Below are 20,559 nucleotides of genomic sequence, written 5' to 3'. Positions count from 1 at the left end.
ACCTTGCTCTGTTGCCTTCTGCCTGATTTCAGGCTAACTTGGCTAACTACCTTTGTGTAGAATGGAGGAGTAAAAGAGAACTTAAAGTAAAAGATGTCCAAATGCTTTGCCTTCTTAACCCCTTGTGCCTTTTTATCCCTCTGGTTGAAAGACAGGAATATATTGAACACCGGGTTTAATTTCAGCATAGCTCCTGAAGAAAGATCCTAACTCTCCTATAGAAAGTTGAACATAGACAAAGGCTTCTTCAAGGGCACAGGAAAGGAAATGGGTTTGTCAGATAAACAGTTAAATGACTCTGGTGATGTTTGTTTCCCAAATTGTCTTTGTCCTTCGGTAGAAGGCAGGATAGATGTTCCCCTTACAGACTAACTAAACTAGAGATAAACATATAGCACATGCTTTTGTGAGTTGGACCTCACTTCATCTGATGCTAACTCTTTGGACTAATACAGCTAACTACATTTCTTTGTCCTCGGTTTCAGGACTGAAGTCACAAGTCTTCCTTCCTCAGTGCTGTTATTGCTTTCTTCAAACTTTGAAGAAATTCAGAGCTTTGAAGCAGATATCCGAAAAGCTGCTAAAAAAGGGAACATTTGGACTTTCATACTCTAGTTTATTCCCTTTCTGTTATACTGAGGCACATATCAGAAAGGCACCTGTCTTGTGCCCTGAGAAGGTTAGATGATTATTCAAGCTTCAAGTCAGAATTAAGCTTTTGATTAGTAACTGCCTCAGCTGGTGAATGACCACTTCTATTTGTCCTCCACAATCAGTGTATTGCTCAGCTGTCATTTAAGGCAGACTATCCAAACCGTGCATTAAATGTAAAATGATTAACCTCTTTTGGGTATTTTTGCACTGTTCTCACCAAAGGATCTCTAAGTCTTTCAAAAACATTAATAACGTTATTTTCATCGTGCTGCTGTGAGAGTAGGTGGTGATATTAGCATCACTATAGTGCTGGGAACTGAGGCAAAGAGAAAAAAACAAAATCATGAATAATTCCCACTAAGTTTAGATACTTTTTCCCCCAAGTATATTTAGCATTATATTTATTAATTTTAAATATATATATTTGAAGTGCATGACTTTCACTTGCAATTTTGGGTTCCCAACAGTCCAGTACATCAAGTTCCAAGTGTCTCAAAACACTAACATATAAAATGAAAAACACCCAATATGTGGCCAACTGCTAAGATTTTGGTTTAAGCAACTTCCTTAGGATCACAGAGGGCTGCTGGCTAAGTGCAGATGTTCAAAAAGCCCCTGATGGAAGTGCTGTAACTATTGCACTTTACTGAAAGTGATATAAGTTAGAGTAGAAATTAACCAAGCAAACATTTGTGGTTCAGTGGGGGGCTCAGTGCCTTCCTGCAGTGGCCAAGGCCAGCAGGTGGTGGGCCTTCCTGCATGCCTCCTAGGAAGCTGCTGGAGCTACCTCTCTTCCCAGCCCCCCCACCCCTCCCCACCAGCTGGTGACTGTCAGCAGCTGCTGGGAGGGGGAGGGGAGGAATAGAGCCCACCCACCACTAATCCCCTCCACAGCTTGCTGGCTTGGGTTTCTGGAGGGGGTGGGTTGAGTCCATATGGCATGGCAGCCCCAGCCTCTTGACAGCTGCAGCTAGGATCTGCAGTCCAGGGCTGCCTGACCAGACTTTTTGCTGCCTCAGGAAATGGGGCCAGAGGGGGAAAGGAATGCTGGCTGGGGTCTTAGGGAGGGCTGAGCTGGGTCTGTGTGGCAGGGGGCTCCCTTTTCTCCCACAATACAACCTATGATGAAGCATAATGGATATAGTACAGATGTTCAAAAAGCTCTAGTCTAAAGTGCTTTAGTCTAGTTTGGTCCATCAATGGTCAACTTAGAGCAGGATCTGCCATTTTTTAAGTGCTTTAAGTGCCATGAACATCTGTTCTGTTATAGCTTTAATTCCTTACCTAAAAAACTGTCCCCTCTTTAGCTGCGATTTCCTGTCTCATGTAAGATACCCCTCCCAAACATTGAGGAAAGGGTCTATAAACAACAGCCCTAAGGGTCTATAAACAACAACCCTATTTTACACCAGGCTCTGGGCACTATAGATCAGCCAACTTTATCTAAACGCCATTTTATTACTACATCCTCCTATAACAGATATGGTCATAATGTACTGAGCACAGTATCTCAGTCTCTGTGGCCATGTCTACATAAGATGCTGTCTGCACAATAGCACTGCGCAATAGCACTGCATCACACTTCCTGCCATGTGATGCTACTGCTCAGTTAGCATCTTATGTAGATGCAGCCTGTGTATCTGTAAATCACCTAAAATAATTTATCAGCCAACAATTCATATTGGACCTTGTGGATATCATTGTAATATCAGTAAATAAGAATGATGTGGAAAATGAGTTTATATCCAGAAGGATTTTTTTTCCAGTAAAATATGGTATTGAAACATTCTCTTTTTCCTCCCCTCCCCTCAGTTTTATTGGTAGCTTTCTCATAGGAAATTCTAAATAACAACAGAATATTTCCCAGTTCTCCTGGAAAGAAGTCACCTGAAATTGGAAGAAAAACCTCAATTAAAGAAAGGAGGGGGGTAAGAAAGGAAGGAGGGGGTAAATTTGGATTTCCGATCTTATTTTGAGCTTTAAACTAAACTTGGTGAGGAGCTGAACAAAACACATTTAAGTTCTGTAATAAGTGATACTAAGACACAACAATCTATAGGCCTAGTGTAATTAAGACAAGGTAAATAGGGCATTAGACCTGGTAGTTGACTTGTAGGGATATAGTGGCAGCAGCAGTCTATATGGAAAACTGGTGCAGTAGCTATGGCTTTGGATATCTGCACCTTGGCAACAGCAGCCAGAGTCTTTGAGATTCTCCAAGCAGTAGTGCAACTTGGGGTGAGTGAGCAGGGCATTATCTCCAGATGCACACCTAAAGGGGGAGCTTGAATGATGGCTTCCTAGGAAGTTTACACTGCAGCAGGAGCAGAAGCCCCAGGCCACCACCATAACAGCAACAGCAGCCAGGTGCAGGAATCCGAGCAGCAGCAAAAGTTGGAGTTGGGCAGACGGCTTTGTGCCAGCAGCAACAAGGGACTTTGAGTGTCTTTAGACATGCTCTCAGGAGATGCTTTAATTAAAGTGCATTTAGGATCTTGTGTATTCAACTCAAGCTTGTTCACCATTTTGAAGCATGGGGGTGCTATATCCATGAGACATTGAGGCTTCTGGAACTTACTAATTTCATAACTTCAGTCACAAGTCATAAATTGTATATAGATACTTTAAATGGCCATGATTTCACATTTGATTTCAGTCACATTTAGATTCTTTAACAATATATAAAGTAGTGTATATGTGTGTGTGTGTATTTATCAGTGTTAAGCACTATATTGCAATTCTCTGTGAAAAGGTAAAAGAGAATGAGCCACATGCAACAAAGATTATCATATTGCTCAATGCACCAACTCACTGTTGTAGTGATGAAAATCATAAAATTATTTTATTTAATAATAGAAACACGCACTAAGTAGTTTCCTTGGATATAGAGACTATTTTAAAATTATTATTATTTTTTCAAGGAGATGCATCTGTACTTTCATTGTTTCCAGCAGGTGTTTGGAGCATGACACATTCAATCATTTTTAGTTAAATGTTCAAAGTTTTACAGTGATCTAAACTAGCTTTACAGAGCCAAGCTTATAAATGCATAAAGGAAATATTCTTGAAGAACATTTCCAGAAAGGTAATTTTAGTTTGTAAAAAAAAAAAAAACAACAATTATTTTGAAGGACTATGTAGATATTCTTTTTGTAAACGTAATATTTCACTAACCTTAAGATGTGGGATTATATTGCAAATTAAAATATAAATATATAAATGGTGCAAACATATGTATTTGAATATTCTAAATCTCTAAATGTAGTCAATAGCTTGGTTGTCTGTGAACTTGCATCTTTACTTTGCAATTTGAAAACCATTTTCCCCCCATTGAGTAAGAAAATTAGTGTCATAAAAAACTTGACACATCACACAAAATGAAACAGGTGGGAACATTATGCCCATTTAAAAATTATACTTTACAATAAAACTTACTGTGGTGCTTAAGAACTTTCCCTTTAGTGTTCTGTAAAACGATCACATTGCATAATGGGCTCAGTTCAATAAAGAGTGTTCCTCCCTTTTAAATATAGTTTCTGCAGTATTTACTCATAAAATGCTGCAGAAAGTACAGTGTAAAAAACAACTAGGTGCAGCATTTTTAGTGCTCATTAAATTTCTTTTGCATGTGTTTGCCTTTGAAATAATTCTCTTCTGTGCTCCTGAGAGGTATGTCTAGCAAAAAGCAGCTGACAAAGAGCTGTGCAGAGTTTAAAACAAATTCTAAGCTAAAAACATCCATAGACCACAATATTATAACAAAAAATGTGGAGTATTGAAAGTAGCTCTAAATTTAGGCTACATGGAGTGCAGCTACATGTGCTATTAATGTGCTATAAGCTACATGTGCTATTAACGTGCTATAAGCTCATTAATTTTACTGCACAGTAATCTATCCATGGGAGCATGTCTACACATGTGCCTGTCAATAGCAGATTTGCTCCTGAAAGGAGCAGTTCAGCGCAGGGCTACTCCTGCCCTGCTCTGCTCCCCTACAGCAGCTAGAGGGAGCTGTCCCACTTCTGGGCCATCTGCCTCGAAGCTCTGCACCCCTGCTCCGGGCAGCTGCCTCCTGCCCGACCCCATGCTCCGAGATCAGAGTGGAGGCTGGGACACAGTTGCCTGTCCTGGGCAGCTGCCTGGTGCCCAATCCTCATTCCAGTTGGCTGATCAGAGTTGGGGCTGGGGAGCAGCCAGCTGCACCCCCTGCTGTCTGCACTGACTGAGAGCAATTTGTTTTTGGTCAGCTGTCTACATATGCAATACTGCACAGTAGTTACTGCACAGTAAATCTACTACCTATATTTGCAGGTGGTAGCCAACCAGACAATAAAGTAATTTGTTTCACAATGGGCCCCTCTAGACTAATTTACTGCACAGTAAATGCTATGCACACATAGATGGTGGCAAGTTACTGTGCAGTAGATTAGTCTACTGTGCAGTAAAGTGTCTCATGTAGACACACTGAATGATAAAGTATAGGAAGGAGAAGGAATTGTCAGTACTAAGCAGGAAATACTTTATCTCTGAGATCTTATGCATTGAATATTTCAAAGTTCAGGTACAATTAGAACTGTCTTAAATAGTAAAACAGTACAATCTAAGCATACATCTGTTCATATATATCAGTGAAGATTGCATCTTTGCTAGAGTAGCCTGTAGCTTTGAGTTCCTAGATTTTGCCACATTATACATTAGAGGCTTGAAGTTTACCTGCTGTACAGTGGACTTGGTCTAAGCCACTTAACTGATAGATTTCTGTGCACCAAAAAGGAAAATATGAGCACGAAAGGACAAACTATTAGAATAAGATTCTGATTCTTAAGCAAGTATAATTTGTTTAAAGCAAGTGTGCCAAACTTACCTCCTGCCCCTGGCAAGATCCAGACTGTGGGGCTCTTTCCAGCCAGGTCCAGTTCAGTCACCACTCTGAGGATGGCTGCAGCTGTCGTTATGGGTCATATGCCCCATGATAGAATTGGAGCTGGAGCTACTGCCACTGATGCATCTTGTGCTGGAGCAGCAGATTCAGCTCCAGCACAATGATGGCTCCAACTCTGACTCAGGTTCCAGCACAGGGCAGGGAGCCAGCAGCCAGGAAATGGACCACAGCAGTAGCAATGGGCAAAGCAGCTAGAGGGTGACTTGGGATGTGTCATCCCTCACTCACCCTCCTGTTGTTAGTTTCCATACATTGCTAGTTTTTTTGCCTTTATTTGCAAGTCAAGTAAACTTATTTTGCACCATTCTTTATCTTTTTTATTCCTCCAAGTTACTTTTTGGACATGTCTGGTTATATATCCATAGAATTCTAGGGCCCTAATTTCTGTAGTACATAGTATGCACATAGACTTTTGCTGTAACAAAGTCTCTCTGAAATCCATGGAACCCCAGGCAGGTATAGCCTGCACATTACCAAGTGTAGGACTGAAATCTGTGTATAGTCCACATACAAATAATGCTGAGAATTAGGATAGAGGGAGATGTTTATAGCATGAACCACACACTCAAATGCATGTTCAGTATGATTATAACTGTTATATGAAAGTTAACTTTATAATGTATGTGTATATAGAATGTATGGAAATACATTCATCACGTACAAAGGGCCTCTCACAAAATATGCTGTGAATTTCTCCTACAAGCTCACAAGACTACCCAACTTGACAAAGGTATCAGCTGTAGGTCTTGCATCTGGCCAGATGCTCTTCGGCTTCCTGCAGCCCCCAGTGTCCTTGGAAGTATTGCCAGGGACACCACCATTAACAACAGACAATAACTGTATCAGGCAGTGGCTGCAGCTAGGCTGCAGTATGGCAGCCAGAAGAGTGGATTTTGCTATTTTTGTGCCCTAGTTGCCTTCCTCACTGACTTTGGTAATGCTCCTGATTGATATAGCTGTACCTGCTTTTCCTGGGATTTTTTTCCCCTGGGAAATCTGGAAAGGCCAGTATGGGACAAAGGACATTTGTAAATGGAGAAGGTGATGCAAACCCACATAGAAGCTTTTATAACATTGTCCTGCCTCAGTAATTGAACTCTTCGGGGCTCTGTGTGGAGGAGAATGATATATTAATAAATATAAAGCTCGTCTAAAATTAGACCTACAAGAGCCTATTCATACAAGAAATATCACAGTTTTGAAGTATAACATTTTTGGTATTTCAAGGGCTAAGAGTAAGTGCAGTCCCAATGGGAAACTGGGACTGTATCCCTTGCAATGTTAACATTGTTATTGTGAAAGGTTCTAATGAGGCATTAATTGTAAGTGTCTAGAGAAACTCCTGTGCATTAGAGAACTCCCTTTTGTCTAGGAGAGAGATACTTTTGGGAGAAGGGAACAAAATGAGGTGAGGGTGGTACAAGTTGATGCATTTTCTTTCTTAATTTTATTTTCTTCACAGATGAATATTAGATTAAGTATTTAGGCTAGCAGACTCTCTGAAATAGAAATAAATACAATTTCCCAATCTGTTGTTTTTAAGCTTTAAGTACATCGTCTTTGACATATAGAAAAGGTCATTGCCAATGGAAAAAAGCTGGTATCATTTAAGTACAGCAAATTTTAGTATGTTTCTCTAGTTTCTCTAAGCTACTATCACCATTATAAAAATCAACTGATACTTGCTTCTATAACTCAATTTAAATGTCTCAGTGTCATAACACACTCATTAAAGTGCTGTTATCTAATGAAAGAGGATCATATTTTTTTCTACAATATCCAAGTTTCATGATAAAGAGTGTTCTTAAAATCATGGAAAGTACATACTGAAGAATGGGTCCTTCAAGTTACAGTTCTGATACTTTCAGCAACTCTCCTTAGCCACTAATATACCTTGAATGAGGAAGATCTTTTGTTTTAATGAGGCTCTTGACATCAATAGCCAACCAGTTTCAAAACAATAGTATTCAAACATTTGAATCAGATATACTAGTAATGTTACATGTAAATGAGCTGAGAAGAATTCAGATGTTGCAAACCCACTCCTGCTTTAACACTGGATGAAGGAATGTTGGAGTTATGTAACAATTACAACATACCAGATGCTGCCCTTTTGAAACATTCCCTTTTTGAAAGTACTTCAAACCCTCCCGGGCGCATCCACACATGCAAGCATGTGCACTTGCAGCAGCTCAAATAGAAGTGGTGCAAATTTGAGCTGGGGCTTTTTGGCTCAGCACACATGCCTGAATATGCACTTCAGGGTGGAGGAAATTGTGCCACTTGGGGCAAAATAACCCTGCCTGACTCCTCCTAGATCTGCAGGGGGAGCTACAGCCCATAACCAGCACCTGTGCTGTCCCCAGCAGTATAAAAAGCTTCCCTGTCCTGGCCCCATCAGTACAAAAATCTGCCCTGTCAAGTAGCTCATGACTACTCACTCTTGGGAGCTTCTGGAGCCCAGCCAATTGTTACCTGGTGACACTACCCCTTGTGCCAGCTGGACTGCTGCAGCAGTCCTGAGAGTTCCCTGCACCCTTTACCCACTGGTAGTTGGGGCTGCTGCCTGGCTGTGACCTGCTGTGTACCTGCCAGATCCAGATGGGGACTGCACAGCCAGTAGAGGCATCTTCTCCTCTGGGCCAGCTGCCAGTAGGCTGTGACTGCAGAGTTGGCCTTTGTGCTGCATTACTACCATGTGTGCCCCCTGCCCAGCCATTTGGGCAACTATCACCTGGAAGATGTTCTGGGTGTGGTGGCCTGCTTTGAACTGTCAATGCCTGCCCTCCTGGCCCCACTTGGACAGGAGGTCAGCCACCTCCAGCTGGGTCAAGGGTGCCAGCTCTAAGCAGCAGTGGTGGATTTACTGTCAAACAAACTGTCCAGAGGCATGGGACCCCCAATGACAGGGCCCCCCCCGCCAATACTGCCACCAGTGAGCCTTCCATGTTTTGTTTGTGTTCCTCCCTCCCACCCAGAGGTTTGTAGGCTTCTTCAGCCATTCCAGACAGAAATTCTGGCCACCACCCTTCCCCTGTGGTTAATTCCCCCTTGGACATGTTGTGGCACAGGAGGTGGGGCCCCGCACCCTGCTTGGATCACTGGGCCCCACTAACTGTAAATCCGCCTCTACTTAGCAGGCTCCTCTGCCTGGGTCCTGCCACTTGCCTCCCTAGCAGGAATTCTGGAGTTCCCTATTTTAAAACTTAAAAATCCTTGATAAAAAAATCCCAAAGTCCCTCTATAAAATACCCCAAAATCCATGTCCATCCAGAATTTAAAAAACAGACCACTATATAGAGAGTGAGAGAGTGAGAGACAGAGAGACAGCAATCAGTTGGGCAATGTTTTCTTGATATATCTACAGTGTTAAAGAAGTGTGGAAGTCTACCAGTGTCTCTATCATCATAATAAAATAGATTCTAAATACCTATATGTTTTACTGTTTCCTTTGGTTTTCTTACCATAGAGCAGTTAGAGCTCCCCCCAACCCCTTCACAAACCAGGATGTGGGGACAGCTGCCCCTGCAGCCACAGCTCCTGCCAGCAGGTCTCATCCTGTCTGGCAGCTGGGTATGCAGGGTGTGTGCTGGGGGGATGTGGGGTTTGCAGGAGAGGGGTAGGGCGATGTGGGTGGCTGTAGAGGGATGTGAGGGGCTGTGGGATGTGTAGGTAGGTGTGGGTGGATCATGGGGTGACTGTGTGGGGGGGATGCTCAGCAGGGGTGGGTTTTCTGCCCCCTGCATGGGCATCCCCCCTGCACAGCTCACATACTGCCCCCTACAGGGTACAGCCCCCTCACAGGGGCTACACACCCCAACAAGGCCCACATCCCCCACCCCTGCTTGTTCCTCCAGCACCCCAGATTGCTGCCCCACCTAGCCCAAGCCCCTGCTTGCACCCCCAAGCCCCCTGATGGCTGCCTCACCTGGCCCCAGCCTCCCGGCACTTTAAAAAGAGAAGAAAACCCCCTACTCACGGACTATAGCAGCAGCTGTGGGCTCTGGGGCCATGTGGCAGAGTACCCCCATACAGCCCCGCTTCCCAATCACCTCCTCTACCTGGCCGCATCTCTGATGCCCCCCCTGCCCAGCCCCAGCAGTTCAGGACTCAAAAAATAAATAAATAAAGGCCCATACTCATCTGTCATAGCAGCTGCTGTTGGGGATCACTGGGGCCTCATGGCAGAACCCCCCTGTGCAGCAGGCTACCACTGCCCTATTGCACGTATGCAGCTGGGGTCAGTAGGGACCTCAGGCTGCTGTGGCTGTCTCCCAGGGTGGGCTCTTCCATGAGGCCCCAGTGACCCCCATGGCAGCTGCTACTGCTGGTGAATGCGGGGTTTTTTGTTTAATTCCTGGGATGATGGGGCCAGGCAGAGCAGTGATCAGGGCCCAGGTCCAGCTCCCTGTGGCTGGCACGCTACCTGCCCTGCATGAGCAGGCAGCATGCTTCGGCACCGGGGTGAGGGCCAGCCATGGAGACACTCTGGGTGGCTACTAGAGCATCTCTGGAAGACCATGCTCTGCCCTGCTTTTTTCCCCTGAAGTTATTTTTGACCATATCCAGGGGTGTAATTTTGCCCCTGTGCTGGAAACTTGCAGTGCAGGGACCATTTTTTTGTTCCCTCATGTGCCTCTTGCAGCATCTCAAAGGGCTTTGAGATGCTACAAGAGGCACGTGCACACTCATGTGGACATGCCTCCTTTGTCCACACACTTTCACCCTCCAGCTCAGGACACTAGATAAGTATCTGTCTCACTTCAAGCATGTGCCTGTTCCCACTGAGGTGAATTCACAGTGATATGTCCCATACAGGAGTTTATTCTTCACTGTTTGTTAGATGACCTGCTCTAGTATCTTGCTGGATTCCAAAGTTAGACTAACTGGACTTCCAATTCTCAAGCGCCTCCTTGTTCCCAACATTATATCTGCCTTTTTATAATCTTCTAAAATGTCAGGAGACTCCACGTGCTCTCAAATGGCCAAAGTCTTCCTAACCACTTCAGCCAACTTTTGATTATTCTAAGGCAAATCTCTTCTGTTTTGAAAATATCTAGATTATGTCAGTAATCTGTAACCTGTTCTTCCCCTGGTTTCATAGTAGGCAGCTGATACATACATGACATTGCCTTTGCTGAAAGGTTTAAAGCTTTAGAGCTTTCGTGAATTACTGGTCTCTCTAAGCTCTTCAGAACAGAAACCACCTTTATTTGGGTGTGTGGTACAAGGCAAAACAGGATTTGAGCTCTAAACCTACATTTAAAAGTGCTGTAAAACCTTAACATCCCTTAAGCATGAATATTAAACAAGACATAAACATTACTTCACAATTCCAGTTGTATGAATAAAGCTTCCATAAAAGCACAAACATAATTATGATGGTGCATCCAGATGAGCAGGAGCATACGCTTTCCAGCACCTCAAAAGTTTTTAAGATACCATAACATGCACACCACGCATGTGAAAATGTTCTCCGCACTGCTGCACTGAATAATTGCAGTGCAGAGCCAAAATTAGATACCAGGAAATCTCCAAATCTAAAAAAATGTGACAAAAATGCAGGGCGGTGCATGTAACTGCAGTGTTTGCCACCCAAAACCAGAGCCTGATCAGACAGAGATGTGCTCTGGCTGCTGGCCAGGCTCTCCATGCCTGAATTGCCACTGCTGCAGCTCGGGGAAGCCCCCAGAATCCCAGGTAAAGTTACTGAGGCCAGGCCAGGTGCTGGCCCCAGCCTCCCTTACCCCACCCAGGGCAATTCTCTGTGTGCCACAAAGCACATAGAGGGGCATTCCCTGGGGACAACTAGCAGTGGCACAACTATGTGCTTGCTCGTGAGGATGCACCCTAGTGGTCTCTAGCTGATACCTACTATGACATTGCCTGTACTCTTTTCCACTTTTAAGTTGGTGACTTTTAAGATATCTACCTCCCACCCTAATTCAGGCCTCAAAACAAGTTTATATAACTTATAGAAGGCACTATCACATCTCATTTTTTCCGTATGTATTTCCTGAACAAGATATCGCCCATCTAATGTTAGTATCACAGTTGTGTGAACTTTCCCACAAAGCATCAGTTAACCCAAGTAGTTCCTAACTGCATGAGCATGTGTGTGTGCATGCACAAGGACTTCCAGTTTTTTCTTTTTATTCCCCATACTTCTTACAGTAGTATGCATGCATCTAATATAAGTAATAGAGTGGCCCACTAATATCCCTCTTACGGTTTTGCTAAGGTTTCCCATATTTCCTTCTGTTCATCTTGTACAAAGAAAATAATGCCTATGTTACATACGATTACATTGTTTCATTCATCTTGCCAGTTTATAAATAATTTATTTTTGTTTTAAAATTTAAACTAGGAAAAAATCACCCATAGAGGAGGTATAACATCTCTTTCCAAAAGATTCCTGAGGCTAAAAAAGCATCCATAGAAACTGAAGCCTTTACAATAATAGGGCAAAGAAAAAAACCCACCACATTAAAAATCATATGCAGTTATAAATCCTTTAAACAAAGTTTTAAATCCTGCCTAACCCTCTAGAGGATGGCAGCCTTGAAAAAGTAGGTAGGTATTACTGCCACTGTCAGCTAATTGACATTAGCTCAAGGACAAAATGTGAGGAAGTATTCTGCAGGGAAGAAGCCTATGTTCACCAAAAGGTAGAGGACAGATTAGAGAAGGTGCTTTCCAATTTCTTTGAAGTGTCACAGATCCTGATTTTGTATCAAAACATGTACTTTCAAGCCCTAATATGGACAGATTGCTTCCAAATGAATAACTCATTATGTACAATTTATTACCTGCTATGAAGCTGTGTAACAACCTTCACAATTGATGGATAAAATATCCATAACAACAGAACAATAATTAAGGGCAAAAGACAATCTTGCTCTTAGGAGATTCTGTAGGGGAATAAACACTTACAAATTTCCCCTTATCCATCCAGTCTTACTGGCTTTCCATTGCAGCCACAAGAGGGAGTGGAGGCTAAAATTTACCTGTCCTATCCTTGCAAGTGTACAGACAATGGGGAAAGCCAGAGGTTCATATTAACGGTGAGGCAAGTCTGTGTGATGAAGGAAGTATGATTTATACCACAAAGGACTGCAATAACATACTTTTCTTTGCAGAAAAGGGCAACCAGGAAAATAAAGATGAATCTTTGAATCATAATTCCTTCTGAAGTTTGAACAACTAGCGAGACCTTCCATTAAACACTTCTAGTTGAGTTTAAAACTGGTGGAAGAGCCAACTAGGATTGTGCCACATTTTTCTGAGTGGAACAAAAACATAAGTAAGAAACAGCCCCAACCTCGAAGGATTTAGGGTTTAAGATGCATAAAACTGGGCATGTCTACACATACATTAATGTACCATAGGTACCACACATGAAGTTAATACCTGTAATAACAGGTACTAACTGAATGCATAGTAACTGGCACTACTGCTCAGCAGCGCCAGTGCATGCTTTTTTATTGATGCAAACACACAGTAGAATAGTTGTACTGTGCATTAGTGCAATAGCATGGCTTTTTACCATGATGTGCTAATGCACAGTAAAATTAGTCTACTGCATATTTAGTGTCTCATGTAGATGCACCCACTGATAAGCAAAATGGATGAAGAAGCATACAAGCAAATGAATATAAATGGTGAAAGACTTTTTGGTTGCATGTTTTGTTGCTGTTTTCTTATTTTTGCTTTATTCTTTTTTTTATCAATGTACAATGGTTATAATTAGAAATTGCAGGCTAGAAATTAATTCAGATGCAAAACTTTTGATTAAATGTAAAAATCTTAAATCTGTAGTATCATTATAATAACTGTCTTATATGTTTCATTCTATTATTTAGTATATATTCAGATAACTATATTTATATAAACTATCTTTGTACTGCTGTTTCCATCTTCCTGATTTCTTTTAACCTTTAAGAGTTATTGAAAAACTAGTTGTTGAGAGAAAAAAACCCTAAAGAATGAATATAAAAAAGGATAATAAAAATGCAGTGTATTAAATGGACAATAAACCTAAAAAGATGTATTTCAAAGACATGCAAATGTCAGCAGTATCAAGATAATATGGTGCTCAAGTGGATGCATCAGAATGACTGTTGAAAAATTACAGGGATTAATCGAGGACTATGTTCCTAATGCTAATGAAGTGCTGCTGGGGATACAGAAGCACGGTAAAGCATAATGATAGGATCTGCACACCTTAGTTATGCATTTAAAAACAAATATGGAACTAATACTTCTATTGACAAAGCTTCATAAAACAGATGAAGATAACATTCCCTTGGTTTCGTATATCTATGTCAGTTTGTGAGACTGAGTTCTTTATAAATACACACATGAACAGTATATTACTAATCTGTGCAGTAAAGGCTAGTAAAATTTGAACTGGGGAGCCTGGGGGAAGGGAAGGCATCCTCCTTACACCCCTGAAAATATTGATTTAACAACAGCAACAAAAGTTTACCAACATGGCTCATTCTAACTGACTTCTATCCAAGTGCTTTTTGACAGTATTTCTCTGTTGTCTTCTTATGCAAGTATTTTTCTATGGATTTGTTGTTCTATATCATTATCTATCATTTCCCATCTCTTTGTCCAGATATTGTCCTCACCTACTTTTTCCTATCTTTTCTTTCGTATTTAATGGTCTCTTTTATTTCTGTATCAGTGTGTGTTCTTTTTTCTTTTCACACACAGAAGTGAATGTAAGGGAGTATTTTATTTCTTATGATGTGCAGGCACATGTTCTTACAAGTTCAAGAAGGTAATGCAAGAGAAATGTCTCTTGCAGTTAGAGTGGCATGTGGCAAGGACCTTGGCTTACATTGGAGTTTGTTCCAGTCTTAGGACAGCCCTAGAAAAGTTGTATCTCCTGTGACTGAGCTTTAGTGGGCATGTCTACATGAGATGCTTACTGCACATTGGCTTAATAACACTGCAGTAGAGCATTACAGCACAATCCATACTAATAGCCTACTGTACAGTGTTATTAGGCTAATGCCCAGTAGCATCACTAATTAACTGTGCACCGGTGATAATACACAGTAACTTTAGGTACTGCATATTTAGCTGGTCCTTTATTAAGGAAGTAGTAAACTAAATGCACAGTATCTAAAGCACATTAATGAATGTGTAGACATGCCCACTATTTCCTCTCTGTTGTTCTAGGTATCCTTCCTGTATGCATCTTTTTTCTTTCCCTTTCTCATTTTACACTCCATTCAATGAACACACATCTCTGGCTTGGCGGGGTTTAAGGACCAAACTGAATCCCATGAGGCTAATAGGCAGGAGAAGATTAAGAAGAGGAGCTAGGAATAAGCTCCCCGTTTTCATTACTCTTAGAAAGCAGAGTAAATAGGTTTAAAATGCATATATAATGACCCAAAAGCTCTTTTTTTTTAATGGAAGTTACTTTATAATCCAGATTCTAGGGAAAGGTTGATAAGTAGCTGTGGAGACGTACTGCTTAGCAAAAAACTAAAATATAATACATAATATAGATAGCATTTAGATGCACTATGGATAGACGTGCTTTCATGGAAGGTTTATGCACACAACTGGACTTGTGAAATAATGTTCATGTCTTGCTTATGCTTAAGGGATGCTAAAGCTTCACAGCACTCTTATTTATAGGTTTAGAGTTCAAATCATGGTTTGCCTTGCACCATACACCAAAAATAAAGATGGCATCTGTTCTGAAGAGTGTACAGACATGAGCAATTCAATAAAACTCTAAAGCTTTAAATTTGCCAGCAAAGGCAACATCATGATGGGTATTGACTATTGGCTACCAAAGCAGGGAAAGATCAGGTTAGAGATTACTGAGATAATCTACATACTTTCACAACAGGAGAGGTTTGCCTTAGAATAATCAAATGCTGGCTGACGTGGTTAGGGAGGCATCGGCCATTATCTTTGAGAACTCCTGGAGTCTGCTGGGGTTCTAGAAAACTATAAAAGGTCAGGTATAATGTTGGGAGCAAGGAGGTATTCAGGAATCAGGAGTCTGGTCAGTCTAACGTTAATACCCAGTGAGTTACTGGAGCACATCATCAAACAATCAGTGATGGGTAACTCCAGCTGTATGGAGCATACCAGTCTGAATGGAGCAGTGTAAGGAAGGAAACTGAGAAATTGACCTTGGTGAAGGACTTCCAAAAATTAAGGGTGGGGGTGGTGTTTATTACTGGGAATAGGGCTAGAAAACAAGGCCAAACATTTGAAAGGAGTGGTAAATATGGGAGAAGTTTAGAAACTATGGAAGAACTTATAACCATGTATTCGAACAGGTGTTAGAGGTATTTTTTGGTTTGATTAACCAAAAAATGGGCTTTGCTATTTCCTTTTCAGTTAAAATGTTTAAGATATACACAGGTCATTATACAAAGAAACTCTTTTTTATTGTATTGTATTTTATTTTAATTATCCTTGCCAGCTCCAATAATATTCATAGGATTTCTGATTTCTGGCAGTAGTACAAGCTGTGGCCGCATATTAAGACAAAGGGCAGAGATTCAACAACTTTCTAGATAGCAAACAGCAGTAATGCAATGAGGTGGTGGGAGGAGGGGGACGAGTGGCAACATGGAGGGAAAGAATCAGGTAATAAAGATCAGCAGCTGTTTGGAGCAGCTGGAGGTCATAGACTGATAATGGGATCATATACTATCCAGCTCTTCCTATTTGTTCGTTGGAGGCATGATATAGAAATGTTGTGTAAGGTAGTCTCAGCAGACTCCTGTATGACAGAACCAAAATACAAAGCCGCAGTTTCTTTGGAAATCTCAATCAAGGAGCATCTCAGGATAGATGGGGTGGAGAATTTACAAGGGAGAGTAGTATAGATTGTGAATGAGATATTTTCAGCCCCATGCACAGACCTCCTGTGATCTTCTCCCATCTTGAACAAAATGTTATCATATGCGGTTAAAAATAGAATGTAGATCATTTTTGTCTCTTAAACCTAAGGAATTGATTTTAATTTTTCAAACCTAACTCACGGCTGTAATCATCTCAAAATATTGTTGGGACCACATAACAATAGGAAGATATTGGCAGTCTGACAGAATAGAGCCAATCATAATTACGAGAAAAAAAGCAAGCATGTCTGCTATTGGAGACACGTGATACATTTTCTCTGAAGGAAATGAAGACAGTGATCTGATATTTAATCTGACAGGAGATGTAAGAAATTCCATTGAAGAGTTTAATAATTAGATATAAATAAAATCATTTAAGAACTGTGGCGTATTAGGCAAGTGATCTGGAAGATTAGAAGACTGAACATTTAAAAAAGGAGTAAAATCTGTTTTGGAGAAAAATGAAGAATTGCAGTTAGAAAGCAGATACAGGCTCACAGGAGTGCTAGAGGGAATAACAGGAATGAGAAGTATTAAGAAGTACTACCGACAAGATTAAAAAGATCAGAAATAGAAACTGAAACCAAGATATGAAGGGCCTCTAGAGTCTTATGATAGTATCTGAGCCTTAAGAATATTGTTACATTTTTAAGGAGTTATTAAGAAAGAAAACAGCCTTCTAAGAAACAAAACCACACATGAACAAAAAAAAACCCCTGCATTTTTTGCACCCCCACCATCTCTGAAAATTCAGATTCCGCTTTTTTATTTAAGCCCAAACACACTGGAATCAAGACTGCAATCTTTCTTAGATTTCATTATATCACAATGAGTAAGACCAGAAAGACAGTGTGGGATAGGATATCATTTAGATTTTTTTAAGCCTTCAAATAGATTCTTCAGCTTTATGGCAGCTTGAATGAATTATTTTTAACTCATTTTGAAACAGATGTCTGTCCAAATGGATTTTTACTAATGGAGGGGGAAAATAAAAGGATCTGCTCTTTTGAATATTTTATTGACTTTGCCTTGAATATGTCTTACTAATATAAAATATGTATGAGTTTGGCTTGGTATTAGTATGAATTACTGAGATGTTACCAAGAGTATGTAGATGCTAGTTGCGGAGGAGAGGCTATGGTATAAAATAAAAGGTTTCTTGGTATTAATCCATAAAATATAACTAAATAATGTATGCTTGCATCTATAAAACTTATTAACATAAGAAATGTTCAATGTATTTTGTGTTGTTAAATTTTAACAGGAAGAAAGTGTCACATTTTTTAAAATGTTTTATGAGATAGTCATAAAAAATGAAGTGGTTACAAAAATATGCTTCTACTCTGAAAAATATCTTGAGTGAAAATGGTACCTTCTCACTCAAAAACTGCTGCTTTTGTGTATTCAGTCATATTTGGTAACTTTCTTGAGTGAAGTTTTCCTGCATTTTACTCATGTTAGTCCTGCAGAGCCATTACAACTCTGGGATCCTGCTATATATCCAATTCTGGGTCATGCCTCAGCAGAACTGTTAATTAAATTCTGATGGATAAACTTTCTTGTTGTGTGTAAGCTGGAAAGAACAGACCCTTTGCTACATACAAGGCTTGAAACTAGATTTTTTTTTAAAGTGGTCTGAGTCATTGTGATCTAGAAGTTGCTGGGCCCATCTACATGAGATGCTTTTACTCAAGATTACAGCAAATAACAGTGCAGTAAGCATCACCATCTACACGTGCAGACGCTTAGTGTGCAATAATTTGCTCTAATCACAAGTACATTTGCTACTTGTAAATACAAATAGAAAATTTATTCATGATTACTTACTGTGCCATATGGCACATGTACACAGCCAATGGAGCAAAATTGCTCCTGTTCAGCTAGGCAGCAGGGGGCGGGAAATTGCTCCCTGTCCCCGGAGTGACCTGCTGCCAGGCCACCAGAGCCTGGGTGGGAACAATGTCCCTGTACCCCAGCAGCAGGGAGCTGTGAGCCCATGCTCCCCAATTGGGATCACAATGAGGACCTGGCCATGCACAGAATGCCTGCCCAGCTGGGCACTCACTGCTAGCTGCCTCACTGGCAGATAGGGACCGGGAGCTGGGACCTGACCCTCCCTTGCAGCTCTTTTCAAGTCCCGTGTCCCCAGTTTGGGAGCTAGGAACAGAAACTCCTGGTTTTGGACATTATCCCCGGCTGGGCTTTAGTGGTGAAGTCTGACTTAGCAGCAGGTGGCCCCCCTGGGGCCAGCCCCACTCCCTGCAAGGAGGCAGGATCTGCACACCTCAGACAGGATGTGAACACCCTCCTGGTCCCATGCTACCAGCCAGCATATAGGTCCCCCTGGTTACTGCAGGGGGTTAGTGCAGGGCTGGAGGAGGCAGGAGCAGATGGCTGCCAGTAACAACAGATCTGGTCTTGTATCCTTGCATATGTAGGTTTCTGCCCAGAGTACACAAAGTTCTTTGGTTGAATTTGATATCTTTTATTAGACCAACTTAAATAGTTGGGGGAAAAAATGGAACAATCTTTTGGGTTTAAAAACCCTTTGTCAGGCTGAGGAAGCCTCTACAGTTGGTGTGTGTGCTCTTCCTGGATGGAACGAGTACTAAAGAGGCCAGAGGCTGGGCTTCAGGTAAGAAAACCAGTGAGTGAAGATGTAAATTGAGGAGTCAGTGGGTGAAAGACAGGCTGGGGGTGGGGGGGTGAGAGAAAAGGGGGATGAATGTAGCAGTTGAATAGTGGGGAGGTACCTGGGGAATCAGATGTCAGGCAGGTTATAATGTGTCATAAATCCAGTATCTATATTTAGTTCATGATTTTTTGTATACAGGAGGCTGATAAAGTGAAGTTCATAGGCTCGTCTCTGGGAAGTGTTTTGTAAATTCCTTTTGAGGATTAGCACTGAGAGACTGGAGAGAGAGCAGTTTTCTTGTGAGAAATGTGCCCCACAGGTAATTGGGTATTCATGTCTTTAACAGATTTCTGATGTGCATTCATTCTGGTGCACAGTTGTTGTTTCGTCTCTCCTATGCATTTTCCTCTAGAGTAAATCCACCCTGCAACATTTCCACATATAGACACATCCATTGAAATCCAATAATTGTGGAGAACCATGATGCAAATTTTCTCAATTCATTTTTGCAGTGTAATCATCCTTCAGTATCTCCACAGGGAAAAGCTATAGACAAAAAATGGAAAGCAAAAGAATGTAAAGAAAAGGTGGTTTACACTGTATTAATGATAAGGAAAACAATTATTTGATTTAGAAACAATTTACATTAAATACTAAAATGTACACTAGAGAAATAGTTTAAATAATCACTATAAGAGAGAACTGTTAACTTTAAAATGTACCATTACTGCAAACCACCCTCAAAAAACAAAAACTGGAATTTGTTGATTTAGAGGAGAGCTATCCTGACTTTTAAGAAGGCTTTCATTTTACTAGCCATTAAATTAGTTATGGGTGGGATGCATTTTATGAATCTTAATGTAGAGAAAAAAATTGTTTTGAAAGTTCTTAAATATTTTTAGATTATTGAAACAAGTTTAAGTTGTACGTCAATGTATAAAGAAAGATTAGGTTCCACTTCCATTTCTGCCATCTTCTGCTTGTTTGATTATCGAACACATTCCAAAGTATATATGCAGAGTGAACCTTCTATAAAGGAAAGATTTTTTTTTTCATTTGGTGATTGAGCCTCATTACATATTGAGTGTTTTTAAATTGAGGAATATATAATGGATCAAATTAAAGGAATACAACAAGATTGCATTTTTTTTCTCAAGTCAGATGGCATTCTGGCTGAGAATAAACTTGTATTCTAGTTTGCTATACCTCTTATATGCACTGTCAATAGAAGTCTCCTTCAGGATACATTAGTAAAAAGCGGAGGAAAAAAAGAAGGAAAGCAACTTGTGTGTCTAAAAGGTCTTCTGGGATCTAGCATGTTATTTTTATGGTGACAACAGTAAATTTAATATCTGTGGCATGAATGGGAAAAAATATATATATAAAGAAATATCTTTTAGAGTTGCAAAATAATAAACAGTAACTAAGAGCCTCAGAGTTTA

At 40.8% G+C, this 20,559-nt stretch overlaps 1 protein-coding gene across 2 annotated transcripts in view; it reads left to right on the top strand.

The window, feature by feature from the left end:
- Positions 1 to 20,559, top strand: part of CADM2 (cell adhesion molecule 2) — a 339,304-nt gene that overhangs the window by 200,447 nt on the left and 118,298 nt on the right. The window lies entirely within an intron of this gene.

The sequence above is a fragment of the Crocodylus porosus genome, unplaced genomic scaffold (assembly GCF_001723895.1).
Source record: "Crocodylus porosus isolate Cpor-Errol unplaced genomic scaffold, CroPor_comp1, whole genome shotgun sequence".
NCBI classification, from domain to species: Eukaryota; Metazoa; Chordata; order Crocodylia; family Crocodylidae; genus Crocodylus; species Crocodylus porosus.
This window is presented reverse-complemented; position numbering and strand designations above follow the sequence as displayed.